Source organism: Ovis aries, chromosome 15, assembly GCF_016772045.2.
Source record: "Ovis aries strain OAR_USU_Benz2616 breed Rambouillet chromosome 15, ARS-UI_Ramb_v3.0, whole genome shotgun sequence".
NCBI classification, from domain to species: domain Eukaryota; kingdom Metazoa; phylum Chordata; class Mammalia; order Artiodactyla; family Bovidae; genus Ovis; species Ovis aries.
This window is the reverse complement of record NC_056068.1, coordinates 59,230,107-59,248,078: the sequence shown is the minus strand read 5'-3', so window position 1 is coordinate 59,248,078 and position 17,972 is coordinate 59,230,107. Positions and strand designations below refer to the sequence as shown.

Genomic DNA, 17,972 nt, shown 5'->3' with positions numbered 1-17,972 from the left:
CAGAATGCCAGACTGGGCTTCCTGTATTATACAATAGCTTCTCACCAGCTATCTGACACATGGTAGTATATATATGGGGCTTGCCTGGTGGCTCAGCAGTAAAGAATCTGCCTGCAAGAGAGGCATCGCAGGAGTTGCGGGTTCAATCCCTGGGTCAGGAAACCCCTGAAGGAGGTCATGGCAGCCCACTCTAGTGTTCTTACCTGGAGAATCCCATGGACAGAGGAGCCTGGTGGGCCATAGTCTGTAGGGTCTCAAGGAGTCGGACACGACTGATGCAGCTTGGCCTGCACACATGCAGTGTGTATATGTCAGCGCTACTTTCGCTGGTCATCCCACTCTCTCCTTCCCACCCTGTGCCCACAAGTCCGTTCTCTACATCTCCATGCCTTCCCTGCAAATGGGTTCATCAATACCCTTTTTCTGGATTCCATATATGTGCATTAACATACTATATTTGTTTTTCTCTTCTGACTTAAAACTGCACTCTGTATAACAGGCTCTAGGTTCATCCACCTCACTAAAACTGACTCGCATTTGTTCCTTTTACATGGCTGAGAAATGGGCTTCCCAGGTGGCGCTAGTGGTAAAGAACCCGCCTGTCAGTGCAGGAGACGTGAGAGGCACAGGTTCCATCCCTGGGTCAGGGGATCCCCTGGATGAGGGCATGGAAACTCACTCCAGTATTCTTACCTGGAGAATCCCTTGGACAGAGGAGCTTGGTGGGCTATGATTCAGAAGGTCGCAGAGTCAGACATGACTGAAGCGACTTAGCACACTCGCACACCTGGCTGAGTGATATTCCATTGTGTATGTGTACCACACTTTTTTACCCATCCATCTGCTGATGGACATCTAGATTGCTTTCTACATCCAGAATTTTCAAGTGTGCTCAAAAGGCAACCCAGCAGCCACTGTGAACTCTCTTGTACATGCTGATCACTTTATTTCAGACACAGACATTTCCTAAGGCTTTATTTTAATGGGCATATCCTTGAATTAGACCTTTTGGAAAGCCACTTCTCTTCACATCCATCCTCTGCTTATTTCCCGAAAGTCTGTAAAACAATTTGATTTCAAAGTCACATGAGTTTCACTATAGTTAAGAGTTGGGGAAAGATGATCAATGAATATGTGCTTAAATTGCTTTATTATTTCAAAACCTATTGTAACTGATAGATAAGAACCAGTCTCTCAATTGCCAACCAATCTGACAAATTGTAATAATAAAACACAGGCAGTATGAAGGGTCTTCCAAGGAGATATGCACAGCTACTAGGAAGATTTATGGTTCACCGTTTTAAAATACAGATGAACTATTTATAACAGTGAAAGGTTCTGAGCAGAAAGATGAAAGTCTTGCTAAAATAAAACGCTGTGTTTCTTTAGATCAGAATGAAAACAAGACAAATTACTAGATGAGTATACATTTGAGATGGCTCACATTAGGGCACAACTGCCGTTTTTACAAATAACTTGGCCACATTTAACTTTGTTAGTCTCGCCAGTCATGTGGAGTAACTTGGAGAAATATCTCAAATTGTACCTAGAATCAGAGTAATTAAAAGCATAAACTCCCGAGGAACATGACATGAGTTTAGTCCACTTACTGATCCTCCTGCTGATGAGTTGTGTGAGCTTGAGTTGTGTGATCTCTCTGTAAATCAGGATCCTCCTTGGAAAACCAAGAAAAATCATAGCACTACCTCATAGGGTTCTAATAATTTTAAATGATGGGCACATAAAGCATGAGACTATAGTATGCCTTGTGTATAGTAACTCCTCTATAAATTATAAGAATTAATAATATTATTAAACATGCAGATAATGGTGGCAGTTGTTTTTAGTCATAGAAATAATGATCATAATTTTTATTCTACACATTATCTTTGAAGAACAAAGCCTCAAGAAATATTTGTTCAGCATCCACCATGAGTTAGGCATTGTTTTCAGTGGTTTTAATTCATTGAGACACACCAGTGAACTAAACTGACGATGTTCTCTGCCTTTATAGTATTTTTTTCTAGTGTGGGTGGAGATAGTCAATAAATAATACACTAAGAAAAGAAGTACACTGAGGAGTTGTTTTAATGTGAAGAATTCTATGGAGGAAAATGAATATAGAAAAAACAAGAGGAATTGAAAGTTCTCAGGAGTGCAATTCTAAGTAGAGTCATGTATCATTTGGGGTGTAATTCTGCACACACACACACACACACACACACACATTCCTTAAAAATTCCTTGATGTCTTAAATCTTTATCTGAAGAGAGAGAAACAAAGAAAGACACAGATATGGCATATATGTTTATATGTTTGTGTGTGTGTGTGTGTGTGTGTGTGTGTGTAAATATAGAGAGACAGAGACAGAGAGATAAAGTAACAGAGGGAGAGAGAGAGCCAGAGAGAGAGCCAGGGAAACAAACAAACAAAAAATATATTAAGAAACTGGCTCATTTGTTTCTGGGAGCTGACAAGTAATAAAATCTGTAGGGCAGTTCAGCAGGCTAGAAGCTTAGGCAGGATCTATCTTATAAATCTTGAGCCAGAACTCTTTCTTCTTGGGGAAACCTCAGTTTTTGCTCTTATGGCCATCGGCTATGTATGAGTCCCATTCATATTGCTAAAAGTAACCTCTTAACAACTGATCATAAATGTTAATTACATTTACGATATGCCTTCACAGAAACATCTAGACTGGGCACTATAGCCTAGTCAAGTTGACATATATAATAATCATCAAAGTAGTCATGGCAGGTTTTATGAAAAAGTGACATTAAACCAATATTTGAAGGATATGGAGGAGTTACTCACATGAATATCTACAAGGAAGAACTTTTCAGGCATAGGGAATATTCAGTGCAAAGCCCTTAACTGTGGAATGTGACGGGCATGTCTGAGGAACATCAAGGGGTCCAGTGTGGCTGGAGTGGAGTGAAATAGTGGGAGCATAACAAAGTATATAGTCAGAGACTAAAGATAAAGAGGTGACTGATGTAAGGCCTTGTAGACTATTCTAATGAAGAGGAATATGAAATGAAAGAAGAATAACTAGAGAGTCAATGAATACAACACTAAATTGGTGGGATGTAGTAATATAAATATTTACCAATGTTTGAAATCTAGATATGTCTCAGAATGGTCTTGGATGTTACAGCTCTGAAGGCCAAGGAAAGACATAATGCTGCAATGGAAATAGGGAATAAATGTGATTCTCTGAGAAGCCAAATGATACAGTTATCCCTTCCAAAGCAGGGAGTACAGGCCCCTGAAGGCAAGTGCTGAATGTGTCTTGCTCACATGTATCCTTTTCACTAGCACCTAGTAAAGTGTATGGTATGAGGTGTCATTCATATTTTTAAAATGAAAGGTACCTCTACTTACAGCCAGTTTCTTATAGATTGTGCCTCAGTCTGGGAAATTATTACTACTAGTCTGTAGGCAAAGGGATGTTCTCTTGACCACAATCCAGTCCTCTCATTGTTTTCCTGTTCCCAGTGTTGTCTCATTTATGCTTCATTCTTGGTCCTTTTATTCACCTGCCATTCAGAGTCTCTGGCACAGGACTGAGAATGGAACTCACCCCTTGTTATTGATGACTCTGATGTTGGCATATAGTTTTTCTGGGCTTTCTAAATTCTAAGTTGTAAAGTATTAGTGGATAATCTGAGAGAATATTTTTATCAGATGAATGAATGCTTATCATAGTCTTTGATTTATAGGAGATTTATGAATAATGGAAACCAATCAGTTAGGTATCTTTGTTTTGAAATAATGGAAGCCTAGAGGAAATGTGATTGAAATAGATGGAATCACAAATGGGCAAAATAGGAGTGAGATGAACATAAATTCATCCAGTTCCTAAATACCATACTTAAAGTTTTCAACCAATCCAAGAGAATAATTAACACCGTAATAACTGACAACACTTAAAGCATAAGGAAATGCAAGTTAAAATATAGATAGATTCAAGAAGGGATAGATTTAATTCTTAGAGCACAAAGTCATAATGTTATTGGGAAGCATATTTTTAGAGGAATACTATATAGCTTAGATCTTATAATGTTATTTAACCTGGGGGTGTTTAACACCATGTTCTTGGATAAAAAATGTGCTTATATACTGATGCTTAAGTTGATAATAAACTTTAAGATATTAATGCTTCATAGCACAACATTTACAAATCAAAATGAAATAAACAATATTCTATACTGTGTATTTCACATAATCAGTTAATTCTCAATAAATGATTTAATTGATTTTGTTAGTTTTTTCTATTTGCAGCCTACCTATCATTGAAATTCAACAATAATCTGACAGAATCAGACTGCAAATAAATGCTTGATTATTATCAGATTTGACAAAGAAATCACTAATGACGTTGATAAATGACTGTAGACCCAGTATGAATATTGATTGATATTTTCATTTACTTTAAGGAATAAGATGAAAATGAAACAATGAAAATGCTGATTGCAAGTCTATTCATTCTTTAATCATGCAAGTAATTTCTTTGCTAAATGAATAATAGTTTTTGAATACCAGAAGAATATTTCCTTGTTTTGGGGGAAATTCATAATATAACAGCTAGAGACATGATCCACTTTAAATTTAATCTTCATTTATTAATATTTTTCATCACTTTGTATCTAGACAACCAAAGAAACAATAAATCAACCTTTACTTCATAGCATTTGATGGTTTCTGTGGTTTTAATTCTCCCAGAATAGCCAATTTCAAGCTACCAATATAATGTCATGGAACTGGGAAAAGATGCACAGAATCTGCTATTATATAGTATGTCTTTATAGAGTTAGAAGAGGTGTAAATAGCCTCAAGAGCATAATTACTAGTAAAATATGGTAAAAAATAATCAGGAAATGATGAGTTTTGAGTATTTATGAACTTTGTTTCTAATAAATATTTTTAATTGTGAGTTTATGTACCATAACTTTTTTATAGTGGTTGTGTTTCAAAACTAGTTAACAAAATTCCTGACCATTTAATTTTAGGCTCTTGCTCAATACAAGCAGTTCCAGACCACCACTAGATATGGCCACAGGCAAGAAAACCCATCCTTCCCATATGCTGTGTTTTGACAGATATCTTAAACACAGAGTCTGGACTCATTAGAAAAAACAAATTTGATCGTATGTGCCATTATTTACATTTTTCTGTAAAGAAAGAAATTGACTCTTGTCTCCTAGGCCCTGCTATACTTATAGATTACCTTCCTAAAATGAACAAAAATTACACAATTCTTTTTTCCTCATAGTCTCAGCCAAAATAGCCAGGGAGAAATAACCATACACATTAAAGTCTGTTTTTCTCAAAATATTTTTTTTTCCAATTTACAGGATTAGGTATTTCATAACGGAGTAAATAAAAGCACAACATAAGAAAATATCATAAAGCCTGATTTTGTTAATCCTCTTTACCTCCCTTTAACATGCATATCATTTTCTTCTCAGAAACCAGTTCAGGATTGCAAGTACTGGCTTGAATACAGTTTGCTTTGCTTTCTTTTGGCTTTCCTAAACTGTCTTGAAAAAATATCTATAATCTACCACCCATTTTAGTTCAATTTAAGGTTCTTAGTACCTTACCTCCAATTTTCAAAAATTATTTCTATCAGACACTAAAAGATCTATAGTAAGCCCTTGAAACATCAGAAACCCTCATTGTAGTTAGTTTTCTGATGAAGTAACTATTTTTGGAGCATATGGTTCTAAAAATCTGTGTTGGGATATTTCCAGCCATTTTGAACATGAACCTAAATTCTTGTCCAATATACTGCTTAAAAGTCATTTTATTCCTGAGAAAGAAGTAACAGAGTTAACCATGTAATTTTCAGAGCAGCGCTATTCTCTACTGGAATAGATGTCTTTATTGCTGAAGGTGTTATTGATTCAATTATAAGTGATTTTGCTGTTCTGAGGCCTCAAGTTTTCCAACAATTCACTTCTGGCAAAATTTTATTCTAAGTGTCCACATGACTAAGTACATGCGTCAGTGATACTGAAGTAATGGTACATTAATCACATCCCAAGTAATGAGTTTATTGGGCAGAGAAACAAACTGGAGGCATAGATTTTTTGTGTTTGTTCAGAAAGAGTGTTAACAGATGACATCTTGCAGGCTAATCATTTACAAGCATGCCTATTTTCTTTGACTGCTTTTCACACTAAGAACTTATGATATTCTAGTTTAGACCTCTGAATAAACACCATATAGGGAAAGTGGATAAACTGGACAATAAATAGATCTGTTTCTCCCAAATAAATATTCTTTATATTTTCCCAAAGCAATGTTTGAAGTGGGTCATTCTGAGACATGTATTTTAGGCTCATATTAATGCTAAATGGTATTGACATAATGAAAACGAGGCAGGCATTAATTGGACCCAGAAAATGGGTATATGATTCCAGAAATTTCAGTGATGTATGAAATCTTTGACTACCATGTGACCAATTGTGATTCTAAGTGACTTTTGAATGTAACTGGTTTTGACAATGACGTTGTGGATAAGAAAATCTTTTGATTGTAAGTTTCTTCAAAGAAACTAATGAAAACTCTGAAATGATTATGATAACTGCCTTCTACCTCTTTTCTAGGGTCTTTCACGTGCAGATCATGTGATGAGCCACTTGATGAGATGATAGTGAGACTGCTGTGTGGGGTGTCCAAGAACTGTCCTTACAGGTAGTGGACATTTTGTCTGTCCTTTGTCCCTTCCTCCTGCTGCCTGAAGTGTGAAATCCCCAGGCCTCACAGCTTTCTAGAAAAATGAAACAGCCAGGAGAATCAGAACTAAATACTGCAGAGCAGGGGTCCCCAACCTCCAGGATCCAATGCTTGATGATTTGAAGTGGAGCTGATGTAATAATAAAAGAAATAAAGTGCACAGTAAGTGTAATGCACTTGAATCATCCTGAAACCACCCCATTTCCCAGTCCCTAGAGAAACTGTCTTTTAGGAAACCATTCCCTGCTGCCAAAAAGCCTGGGGACTGCTGCTCTAGAGTAATCAATGAGAAAGAGCTCCCTGATACAATGCAGCCACCACATCACCTGTGGACTTATTTCTCTGGGTCTTTGTTTCTCAGAGCTGAATATACTGTAGTTAATACACATGCATTTGCATTAGCCTATTTAATCCATACAAACAACGAGGCACTATTATTAACACCAGCATTTTACAAATGAGTAGAGTTGCAGAGACACATGAAGTCAGATATCTCAGCGCAGAGCTGAGTCAGGATTTGAGCCCAGGCAATCCTTTTCTAGAGCATCTATGAAAACAAACAAGAAAATTTGACTTAATCTATCTGATAAAAGCGGTGAGCATCTACCATATGAATAAATAGAAAGTGGCAGGTACAATACTTCACGATTTTAATGGAACTTTACAAAACATCATCTAGTTACCTCATCTTCTAAATGCCAGTGAGAGAAACAGCCTCAGTGATGCTGAAGACTTGGAAAGACTTTAATGCTGTGCAAAGTGCTAGGGCTGGTCCTGACAACATGATAATAAGAGAAAGAATTGTTTTGTCATAATAATACAAATGCTGTGGTTTGTAAAGGGTCATAGGGGAAATATGAAATTATTTGTCATAGATGCTCAGGGTACTCTTATTCCTGAAAATTCTTAATAGAATGGCTTGATTTTTAGAGCATAAGAATTGGGAATGAGATGATTGATAGCTGAATGAAAGCATTTGGTCAGAGTGCTTAGCTATTTGATACCAGTTAAAAGAGGTGAGATGTTACATTTCTGGATGAAAATATATTATTTATCTCAAATATATCCCTGGCCCTAGTCAGACTGATTTATTCTCTTTTTCTTTTCTTTTTTAATTACTGTTCTGCACCTGTGGTTATTCCCTTCCTAAATCATATCCAGTTGAACTCATTTCTCCAGATCACACAGACCCCAGTTTCATTCCTGCTTTTTCCAAAAGGGCTTTTCCTGATTAACCTGGTCCAGCATGATCTCTGTCCTCTGCAGAATCTAAAAATGCTCTATTTGTTTTGCTTTGAACAGGTATTATATTGCTTAGAGATCCTTGCAATGGATTCCTGGCATGTCTTTTCAAATGCATAGGGTTCTGTGACTGTGTATTACATCTTCTGTGAGTGTCCAAATGTTAGTTATCTAAGGCTCCTTCGCTTCCCACAGATCTGGTGGTGGTTGGTGGTTTAGTCACTCAGTTGTGTCTGATCTTGCGACCCTATGAACTGTTGCCCACCAGACTCCTCTGTCCTTGGAATTTTCCAGGCAAGGATACTAGACCGAGGTGCCGTATCCTTCTCCAGGGGTTCTTCCTGACCCAGAGATTGAACTCAGGTCTCTTACGTCTCCTTCATTGCAGGCAGATTCTTTACCGACTGAGCCACCAGGGAAACCCAGAGATCTAAACATGATCAATTTCAATCCTGGCTAATTCCATGCCTGAGAAATCTGATTTTCTTAGGATTGCTACTCCTTTTTATGGACATTTGCTCTCATCTCTTCTCTACCTCTCATCTTTACATACACATATGCTTATCCCTTCTCCTTTTCTCCAGTTTCCACAAGATGTATATTCATGCTACAGATTTTGTGAATTAGTAATGTGAACTGAAGATGCAGGGGTGGGGTGAGGAATGGGAGGCACCTCCTCAAGCAACACTCAGTTAGCTACCATCTTGCCAGCTTGCTTATATCTCTCACTCTCTTATCCTCATCTCCTCCTTCCCAGATTATCCTCTCTAGCTCTAACTTTTCCCCTCTCTTATGCGTAGAAACTAAGCTATTCTCAGCTTCTGAGTAAAACTTGCAAACCTAAACCCATAAAAGTACAGCAGAACAAGGCAACTTTGAGTTACTAGAATCCATGTTCTTTAAGAAATACTTGGTAAGATAAAAAGGCTTTTTTTTTTTTCTATTTTACTTGTAGGCTTACCAACTTGTATAAGCTGCAGATTAGCTCAGTACCAAGGGATGTATTAGGCCCTGGAAATGCAAAAATGTAAGAGAATATCCTTGACTTGAAAGAACTCCCAGTGTAGGGAAGAGACTGACATAAATAGATTGTATGAATATAATACAGTGAGAATAAATTTAATAAATTAAATGAAGCAATGGAGGTCTAATAGTGTGATATATGAGCCAGTTTGAAGTTTAAAGTAAGTTTCCATCTATGAATACAGAACAGAGCTTGAAGCAAAAAGAGTTACCTAAGCAACTGGAGGTTGAGAGTGGAGCATGAAGGGCATCCTAGGCAGTTGGAAGTTAATTGACAAAAACATGAGCATCGGATGAAACCTGAGATATCTATATATAGACACTCCACAAATTCAGAATTTTAGGACTGCAAGTGTAAGGAGAATGCTAGGAGATGAACTTGGATTTAGATGATGGAATACAGGTATATGGGCTTCCCTCACGGCTCAGATGGTTAGGAATCTGCCTGCAATGAAAGAGATCAAGGTTTGATCCCCGGGTCACATAGATCCCGTGGAGAAGGGAATGGCTACCCAGTCAAGTGTTCTTGCCTGGAGAATTCCATGGGCAGAGGAGCCTGGCGGGCTATAGTCCATGAGGTCACAAAGAGTTGTATACAACTGAGCAATTTTCACTTTTTTTGTGTGCGTGCAACTATACTATCTCATGTGAAGGAGCTCGAACTTTATCTTGAAGTCAAAGGTAAACTGCAAATGACTTTTAGGAATATGTATGCAGGTCCTGATCCTATATACCCTTTAGATAAAGATGGATTGAATGGAGGCAATATAAGGCAAGGAAAATGACAATCATTAAGATGAGAAGTGATAAGTACTCAACTTAGGGAAATAAACATAGGTACACTCACTAAATACAAGTGAAGATGCTATGCTGTGTGATTCCAGGAGAACCACTGTTTACAACGTGGATGATGACACAGTCGCAGGACAGTCGGAGTAAAAGGACAGATTGAGGCAATACTTGGGGTAAAAGTCAGCAGTCCTTGATATTTGTGTGAGGAGGGAGAATTTTAGGGAAACTATAAGGTTTCTGACAGAAACCAACAGAATGGGAAAGACTAGAGATCTCTTTAAGAAAATTAGAGATACCAAGGGAACATTTCATGCAAAGATGGGCTCGATAAAGGACAGAAATGGTATGGACCTAACAGAAGCAGATGATATTAAGAAGAGGTGGCAAGAATACATGGAAGAACTGTACAAAAAAGATCTTCACGACCCAGATAATCATGATGATGTGATCACTAATCTAGAGCCAGACATCTTGGAATGTGAAGTCAAGTGAAATTAAAAGACGTTTGCTCCTTGAAAGAAAAGCATTGACCAACCTAGACAGCATATTGAAAAGCAGAGACATTACTTTGCCAACAAAGTTCTTTGTAGTCAAAGCTATGGTTTTTCCAGGAGTCATGTATGGATGTGAGAGTTGGACTATAAAGAAAGCTGAGTGCCAAAGAATTAATGCTTTTGAATTGTGGTGTTGGAGAAGACTCTTGAGAGTCCTTTGGACTACAAGTAGATCCAACCAGGCAATTCTAAAAGAAATCAGTCCTGAATATTCATTGAAAGGACTGATGATGAAGCTGAAACTCCAATACTTTGGCCACCTGATGTAAAGAGCTTATTCATTTGAAAAGACCCTGATTCTGGGAAATATTAAAGGCAGGAGGAGAAGGGGACAGCAGAGGATGAGATGGTTAGATGGCATCACCAACTCAATGGACACGAGTTTGAGTAAACTCCAGGAGTTGGAGATGGACAGGGAGGCCTGGCGTGCGGCAGTCCGTAGGGTGGCAAAGAGTCAGACACAAACTGAGCGACTAAACTTATCTGAGCTGAATAATATAATAGTTTCTAAATACCTTGATAACACACCAACATAGATAACATATATTTGAGCTTCCATGAATATTGTACACTAAGTTTTAACAATGATTTTATAATTATTATTAATATTCTATGTAAAATACAAAGCATGTATGTAAGATAAAATTTTGAAACACTGACATTTTAAAAAGGTAGAAAAAGCAGTTCCAGTATTTCTTCCATACTGTAATGGATTATTTTGTCTTTACTTTGGAGAGTGCTGCCTTAATCTATAAGACCTGCTCACATTGATATGGCATCACCCACAGTTATTCTGGGGTTTCCCTGGTGGCTCAGTGGGTCAAAAAATATCTGCCTACAATGCAGGAGACCTGGGTTTGATCCCTGGGTTGAGAAGAGCCCCTGGAGAAGGAAAATGCTACCCACTTCAGTATTCTTGCCTAGAGAATCCCATGGACAGAGGAGCCTGCCAGGATACAGTCCATGGGTTTGCAAAGATTCAGATACACTGTGGCTTTTCACAGTGATTCTAGTTTCTTTGTTCTTTGAGTCTAGCCAGAAACTAGATTTACACCACATTCTCTCTCTGTCTCTCTTTCTTTCTACTTGAAGATTCCTTATTTGGGAGGTCAAAGTAGCCAGGGCCATTTTAACCAGCATTCTTCTAGTACTTGGGAAACTATAAAACTAACCCAAATACTAAAAGTGGTGGCAGTTGTTTTTGATACGACCAATAAAATTCTATGACATGCTGCTGTCAGAACTCCTGTTCTGAGTTCCTTTTCACAACTGTGCTTAAAAGGCTGGAAAGATGCTGGTTGAAAATGAAGGCTTAGCAGAAGAGGGCAGGCTCATTTGAGGTCCGACAGTTTGCCAAGCCCTTCACAAGCTGAGATCATATTGTTGCTGATAAATATGATATTCCTGTTGCAATATGTTCCCTTTTAGTTTGAAGGCATAGATCTCCTCTAGTTTGCATGACACAGTGATTGGGATCGTTATTTTTGCTTTTGACAAAACATGAAAGTGATAAACTGAACTCACAACATCTGGAGGGGAAGTAGAAAAAATAGGATGTGTGTACGCTCAGTCGTGTCCCACTCTTTGGGACCCCATGGCCTGTAGCCTGCCAGGCTTCTCCATCCATGGAGTTTTCCAGGCAAAAATACTGGAGTGGCTTGCCATTTCCTATTCCAAACAATAGCATGAAAAAGACAAAATTCTTTGGCCTCTGGGCAGGTATTAGGAGAAGGACCAGCAGAGTTGAATAGAAATCTTTATAGGGATCACAAAGAAACATAGTGGCTGGATAGATCATGGTGTTATTAACAGAGGTGCAGTGGAGGAGGACCATATTAGGAAAGGTGAGGGGAGGGCAGTGGGGCTGAAGTGGAGAGAGTAGACAGCTGTTGAGTGCAAATGAGGGGTAATGTGTCATCTGTTTAGAGTCACAAGGAAAGTCAGAGATTGAACAGAATATGAAGCACTTGGGTCATTGCTTCCAGCTTGAGTGTTCACATTCCCCCATTTCTGCAATGAATCTCTATTTACTTTGAAGGCAGTCTGCTTGTTTGGGGACTGAACTTGAAGAAACCTGGCAGAGGGAAGGCTACTTGCAATTAACTTCTTACTACGGTTAAGATAATTGGAGTTGTCTCTAGAGAAAGGCATGTCTGTTGCAGAAAGCTGTTAAATTTAATTTTTCCCCTTCTGTCCATATAGCCTATACTCAATTTTTTTTTTTACTTTATTACTCAGACGATAGATGATAAGTAGGGAATGACTTAGCAGTGTATATCTTTTGAAGTTGGAACACCAGCATTTCATATTAGACTGGCTTCATCTTTCCAGCCAGAATGAATCAAAGATGTTATCTTAAAGCATTTTAAAATTTGCCATGAAATGACAAAAGCCAGGGACTTCAAAACAAAGGTTGGTTATTTTTCTTAAGCTTGTGATTCTGAAGTGGAAGAAAATGCTATTTAAAAAATTGAAGTTGCATAACATCTTGCATTTTCTGGTGCTAGTTAAGCACATAATAAATCATCTTCATTTTTTTTTCCATTACAATTTCTGTTTTAAATAAGTGAATAAAGATGATCATAGAAATTGAGTTTCTGAATGCTGCTAAATATGTCACAGGCCAGTAATGAATGGATTTCATTTCTAGTCTTTGTTAAAGAAGCAGATGTGATTCTTGAGATTAGGTGAGAGCTATGGTCTCTGTTGGTTTGAGCCCTAGGCTGAAAATGAAAAGCCATTGGTTTCAGTTCTGGCTTTGAAACCGACTAGACCATAATCTTCACCATATTATTCAGCCTGCTAAAAACTCAATGTTCTCTGATGTTCAATGCCCAACCCTTCCTTCCTAACTCACTGTGGCAACAAAAGAAATAACAGCAGTGGGAAAAATTCCCCAGTAACTACCACTAACATTTATTGAACAATCATTAAGTGTAGCCATCATGTTACATACTTTTCTTAGCATAGTAAATATAAAAAAGTTAAGTTCATAGCTGATAATGCTACTAAAAAGAAGTAAAATGTGTGTGTTTTTTTAAAAGAGAAACTGTTTTTTTCTGTTTTGTTTGTTTTGTTTCAGATCCTGTTATCCTTAAGTAACTATTTTGATTTGTTGATGTGTGTATGTTCTCAGTCATGGCTGAATCTTTGTGACCCCACAGAATATAGCCCACCAGACTCCTTCCACAGGATTCTCCAGGCAAGAATACTAGAGAGGGTTGCCATTTCCTTCTCTAGATCTTCCCAACCTAGTGGCTGAACCTGCCTCTCCTGTGTCTCCCGCATTGGCTAGTGGATTCTTCACCACTGAGCCACCTGGAAAGCCCAAAAATGATTTACCCAAATCTTTATTGAGCACAGACTATACCCAGAGCATGATGTTGGTCACTGTGTAGCCTATTAAGTTGGGCCTTAACTCAGCAGTGTCTTCAGTGAGCTTCCAGTCTAAGAAGGCAGAATATTGGAGCATGGCTGATGGTGAGTTCTAGATTTAGGCTGCCTGGGTTTTAAGGCTTCTATCACCACCCTTTTGCAAGATATTCTAATTGTTATTCCTCAGTTTCTTCATCTGTAAAATGGTACAAAAAGAGTTTCTAACTCACAGAGTTATTGTGAGAGTTAAATAAGACAATTTAATTAAAGTCTTTATCCAGTGTGTTTGTCAGCATTGCTTGGCATAAGATGAATGTGTTTGTCAGCATTCTTGACATAGGATAAATACTCAGTTGGTATTACTATTATGGGAGAAAATTATATATGAAATAGTTATATAATTAGATAAAATAGGATAAATGGTCAGTGGATTATAAATGGACATATACATTATAAATAAAACTCAGAAAATAAAATATTTTCACTAGGAAGAATTAGAAATGAAGACTTCTAATTAAAATTAGAGATGAGGATGTTTACATTTGTGCTAGACCTTGACACATAAGCATGATTTACACCTGGGAAGATGAAAGAAGCAAGGCAGGTAGGGAAGAGTTTAACTAAAACCACAGAGGGAGGAAAGTACAGAGCCACAGACAGGAAATAGTGATTGATCCAGTTTGGCTATAATACATGATGATGGAGAAGAAGTTCAGACTAAATTGGAAAGGAAGGTGGATCCATTAATATAGAAACCCTTGAAAGTGAATCCATAGAAGGAGTCTGAACTTTGGTTTGTCAGCAGTGGGATTCACGGAAGTTTTTCAAGGAGTGAAGTGAATACAGTCACTGTTTAAGGTTAACCTGGGTAATGATGAATGGAGCCAATCTTGGAAGGAGACAGAAAACGTGAAGTTAATCACTTTAGATTTTTAAATTGGGCCTAAGGGGAAACAGTAAGACAATAGAGGTGACTAAATGCAACTGATTTATTTTTATCTGTGGATGTATTTACTTAGCTTTATTTTCCCCTAACACACAGAGGCCTCTTTGGCCACAGTGAGGAAAACACTAAATACTTCACAGCTTAACTTCAAAAGTATGTTCCCAGAAGGAAGCTGACTCAGCCCTCAATTTCACTTCAGAAATCATTACAGAAGTTTCTTATGGGCTCATCTTGGGCCAGAAAATGTTCTTTGCCCAATAAACTCTGTGAAAGTTTTGGAGGCCATACATAAGAATGTTTGAATTATAGCCTGTGGAGCAGGATTTCTTAGATTTTGTGTGCCATGCAGCTATTTGGTAGTCTACTGAAGCCTATAGATTACTTCTCAGAACGATATTTTAAAAGTGACATAAAATTAGGATTTCAAAGAAGTCATTTAGATTGAACCAAAACTGTGGTATTATAATATATATTGCTTCTTTGTTGCTGTTTTTGTAGTCCCTAAGATGTGTCCAACTCTCTGAGATCCCATGAACTATAGCCCATCATACTCCTCTGTCTGTGGCATTTTCCAGGCAAGAACACTGGAGTGGGTTACCATTTCCTCCTCCAGGGGATCATCCCAACCCAAGGATTGAACCAGCATATCCTGCCTTGGCAGATGGAGTCTTTACCACTGAACCAACAGGGAAGCCATATTGCTTCTTTACTAGTTCAGTAAATGACAACATTCAGTGGCAGGCCTAGCAGCTAACATCATTACAAAATGGTGATGGCAATAAATAATATTTTGAGATATTTTGCAACTGTGAAGTGATATGAAAATATCTGTACTTTCTATTAGTGACAAAGTTGGAGGTATTGCTAATGCTATAATGTTTTGCCTACATTCATAAGTAAAGGATGTGCCAAAGTGAAGGGCTTGTTAAAAATAAGGATGTCATTTTTTTCTGATCCATATTTATAGATGCGCAGAATTGTATCGACAGCCAACTTATAGCAGCATGAGGAACCTTGCTACGGATGATGGGAATCTGTCAAAAGATTGTAATCAAGGGAATGGTAAGATTTTAGAAATACTATATAAGAATAGTTAAGACCATAAAATTTGGCATCAGAAAAATGTGAACTTGAATCCTACTTCTGCAGCTCTGCTATCATTGTGGATCGACTGAACTGGTATCTTAACTGTGTAAGGATTTTTTTCTTTGGTAACTAAACTCTAAGAGTCATTGTAAGGATTAGATATAAAAAGAGATAATGCATGTCAAGTGAGTAGTGAGGGTTGGCAAGGAATTTTTAAAGTAAAAATGATCATTGTGAGTATCATTGTGAGTACCCCCCTTTTTTTTTTACCTCTATACTCTTTGGATATTGATATACTTTGATATATATTGTAGGAAAAAACCTTTGGCTATCTTCTTAGAAAGAGTGTTAGACTATTGCACATTAAACCTTTCTTGGAAGGAGATGGGGGAGAATGATATTTCCTTTTCCTGTTAGTTTGGGGTTACAGGCATAAATTCGTGACATCTTGGAAAGAGTGACTTCTCATATGGATGGCAGATGGGGCTGTCATGTTTCTTAAAATACCAACAGCATAACCAGGAAAGGCTCTATTCTAAGTTTGGGATGTAAGCTCAATCTCTTGGGTATGGCAAGCTGTGCCTTCCATCCTCCTGAAATGATTCTGCTAGCTAAAATAACACTGAAGTCGCTAAAATTTTAGTTGATTTTGCATTCAACACCTGGCTCTTGCTTGAGTTGTTTATACTCGTGGGTTTAATTTTAGGTTTAAGCTTCATATTTTTCTTACTACTCTAGATATTCTTGATTTTCTAACTGGATTTGAGATGTTTATAATTTACCAGCAGATTCTGAAGTTTTAGACCTTATTGTAAATATACAAAATACAGCAGCAGCCCATTAGTGTTAACTGGCTGATTTGCTTTCTGTCTGTTTTGCCAGGACACAAATCTGCAGTTGCTTTACCAGTTCCTTTTATATTTAACCTCTTGTTCATTGACAAAGCCAACAGAGATAAGGTAATGAAGTGAAGTGGTGTTGATTTTGTTTAGTTGGCTTTTTCTTGCCAGTTTTTGTTTTTATTCTATCCTCTTGGCAGAAACTGTAAATATATTTTATTTCAAACAAGACTGGTTTCAGATTACAAAGGCTCCTTATAATTCTGTAAAATTCCCTATAAGTTTTTAGCAAAGTCACTCAAAGGAATCACAGCTTCTTTCTCTGGCTTTTTGGAATTTCTATGAGTAATGGTGAATGCTAAATGTAACATGCTGTACAATCTGTCTGGGGTCCTTTCCCATCTGAACAGTCTTCCTTCCTTCTTGCCCTTCTAGGCTGAGATCAGACATGGCCTTCTTTATCATTGCTTCACTGTAGGTGAGTTTCTTTCTTCCATTGTCCAAAAAGACATCTAAATCATTTTCTGTAGTGGGATTCCTGAATCAGTATATCAACTTGACATGTTCTCCTATCAGCTTCTTCAACTCTATTTATATCACTGTTATCACACTTACTACAAATAGTGTCATTATCTTCACCAGACTGAACTGTTTGAAAGATACTTTTCATTCACTCAATCAACCAATTTGTAAAAAAAAGAAAAATCATGTTTATTGAGCACTTGTCCTGTATCAGGTAATACAAGGCATAGAGTATATTATCAGTGAATAAGTACAAGGTTCCTGCTCTCACAAGATTTAGAACTTTCATTCTAGGAAAGTGAAAGTCGCTCATTCGTATCCGACTTTTTGTGACCCTGTGGACTATACATGCTGCAGGCCATGGGGTCGCAAAGAGTCGGACATGACTGAGTGACTGAACAGAACTGAACTAATGGACTATACGGTCCATGGAAATCTCCAGGCCAGAATACTGGAGTGGGTAGCCTTTCCCTTCTCCAGCAGATCTTCCTGACCCAGGGGTTGAATCAGGGTCTCCTGCATTCAGGCGGATTCTTTACCAGCTGAGGGAAAGCTTCCCTATCAGGGAAGCCCCCAACATTTTCTACAAAGTTGGTATATAGGAAATACTCAGGAAGAGTTGTCAGAATAAATAACATAAAACTAAAATTTTGGTTTACAAACCTGTTAAGATAAATGACTGAATTTACCACTATCTAGTTATAATAAATAGAAACTCTCCAGAGAATATTCTGAGCAAAGGAAAAAGTAGAATGCAGGTGGTGTTTTGAGAACCATATCTTCTTTCTCAGGCCAGACAAGATTTAATTTTGGAGAAAGCCATTGCATTACCGGTGAATTTTGAGGGAG

General features: G+C 37.7%; 1 long non-coding RNA gene across 1 annotated transcript in view; it reads left to right on the top strand.

The window, feature by feature from the left end:
- Positions 1-15,746, top strand: part of LOC132657896 (uncharacterized) — a 39,662-nt gene extending 23,916 nt beyond the window's left edge. Inside the window, exons 2-3 of the long non-coding RNA XR_009596686.1 lie at positions 6,615-6,702; positions 15,644-15,746. This is a non-coding gene — a long non-coding RNA (uncharacterized LOC132657896). The remainder of the gene's footprint in view (positions 1-6,614; positions 6,703-15,643) is intronic.
- The last annotated feature ends 2,226 nt before the right edge of the window (positions 15,747-17,972 follow it).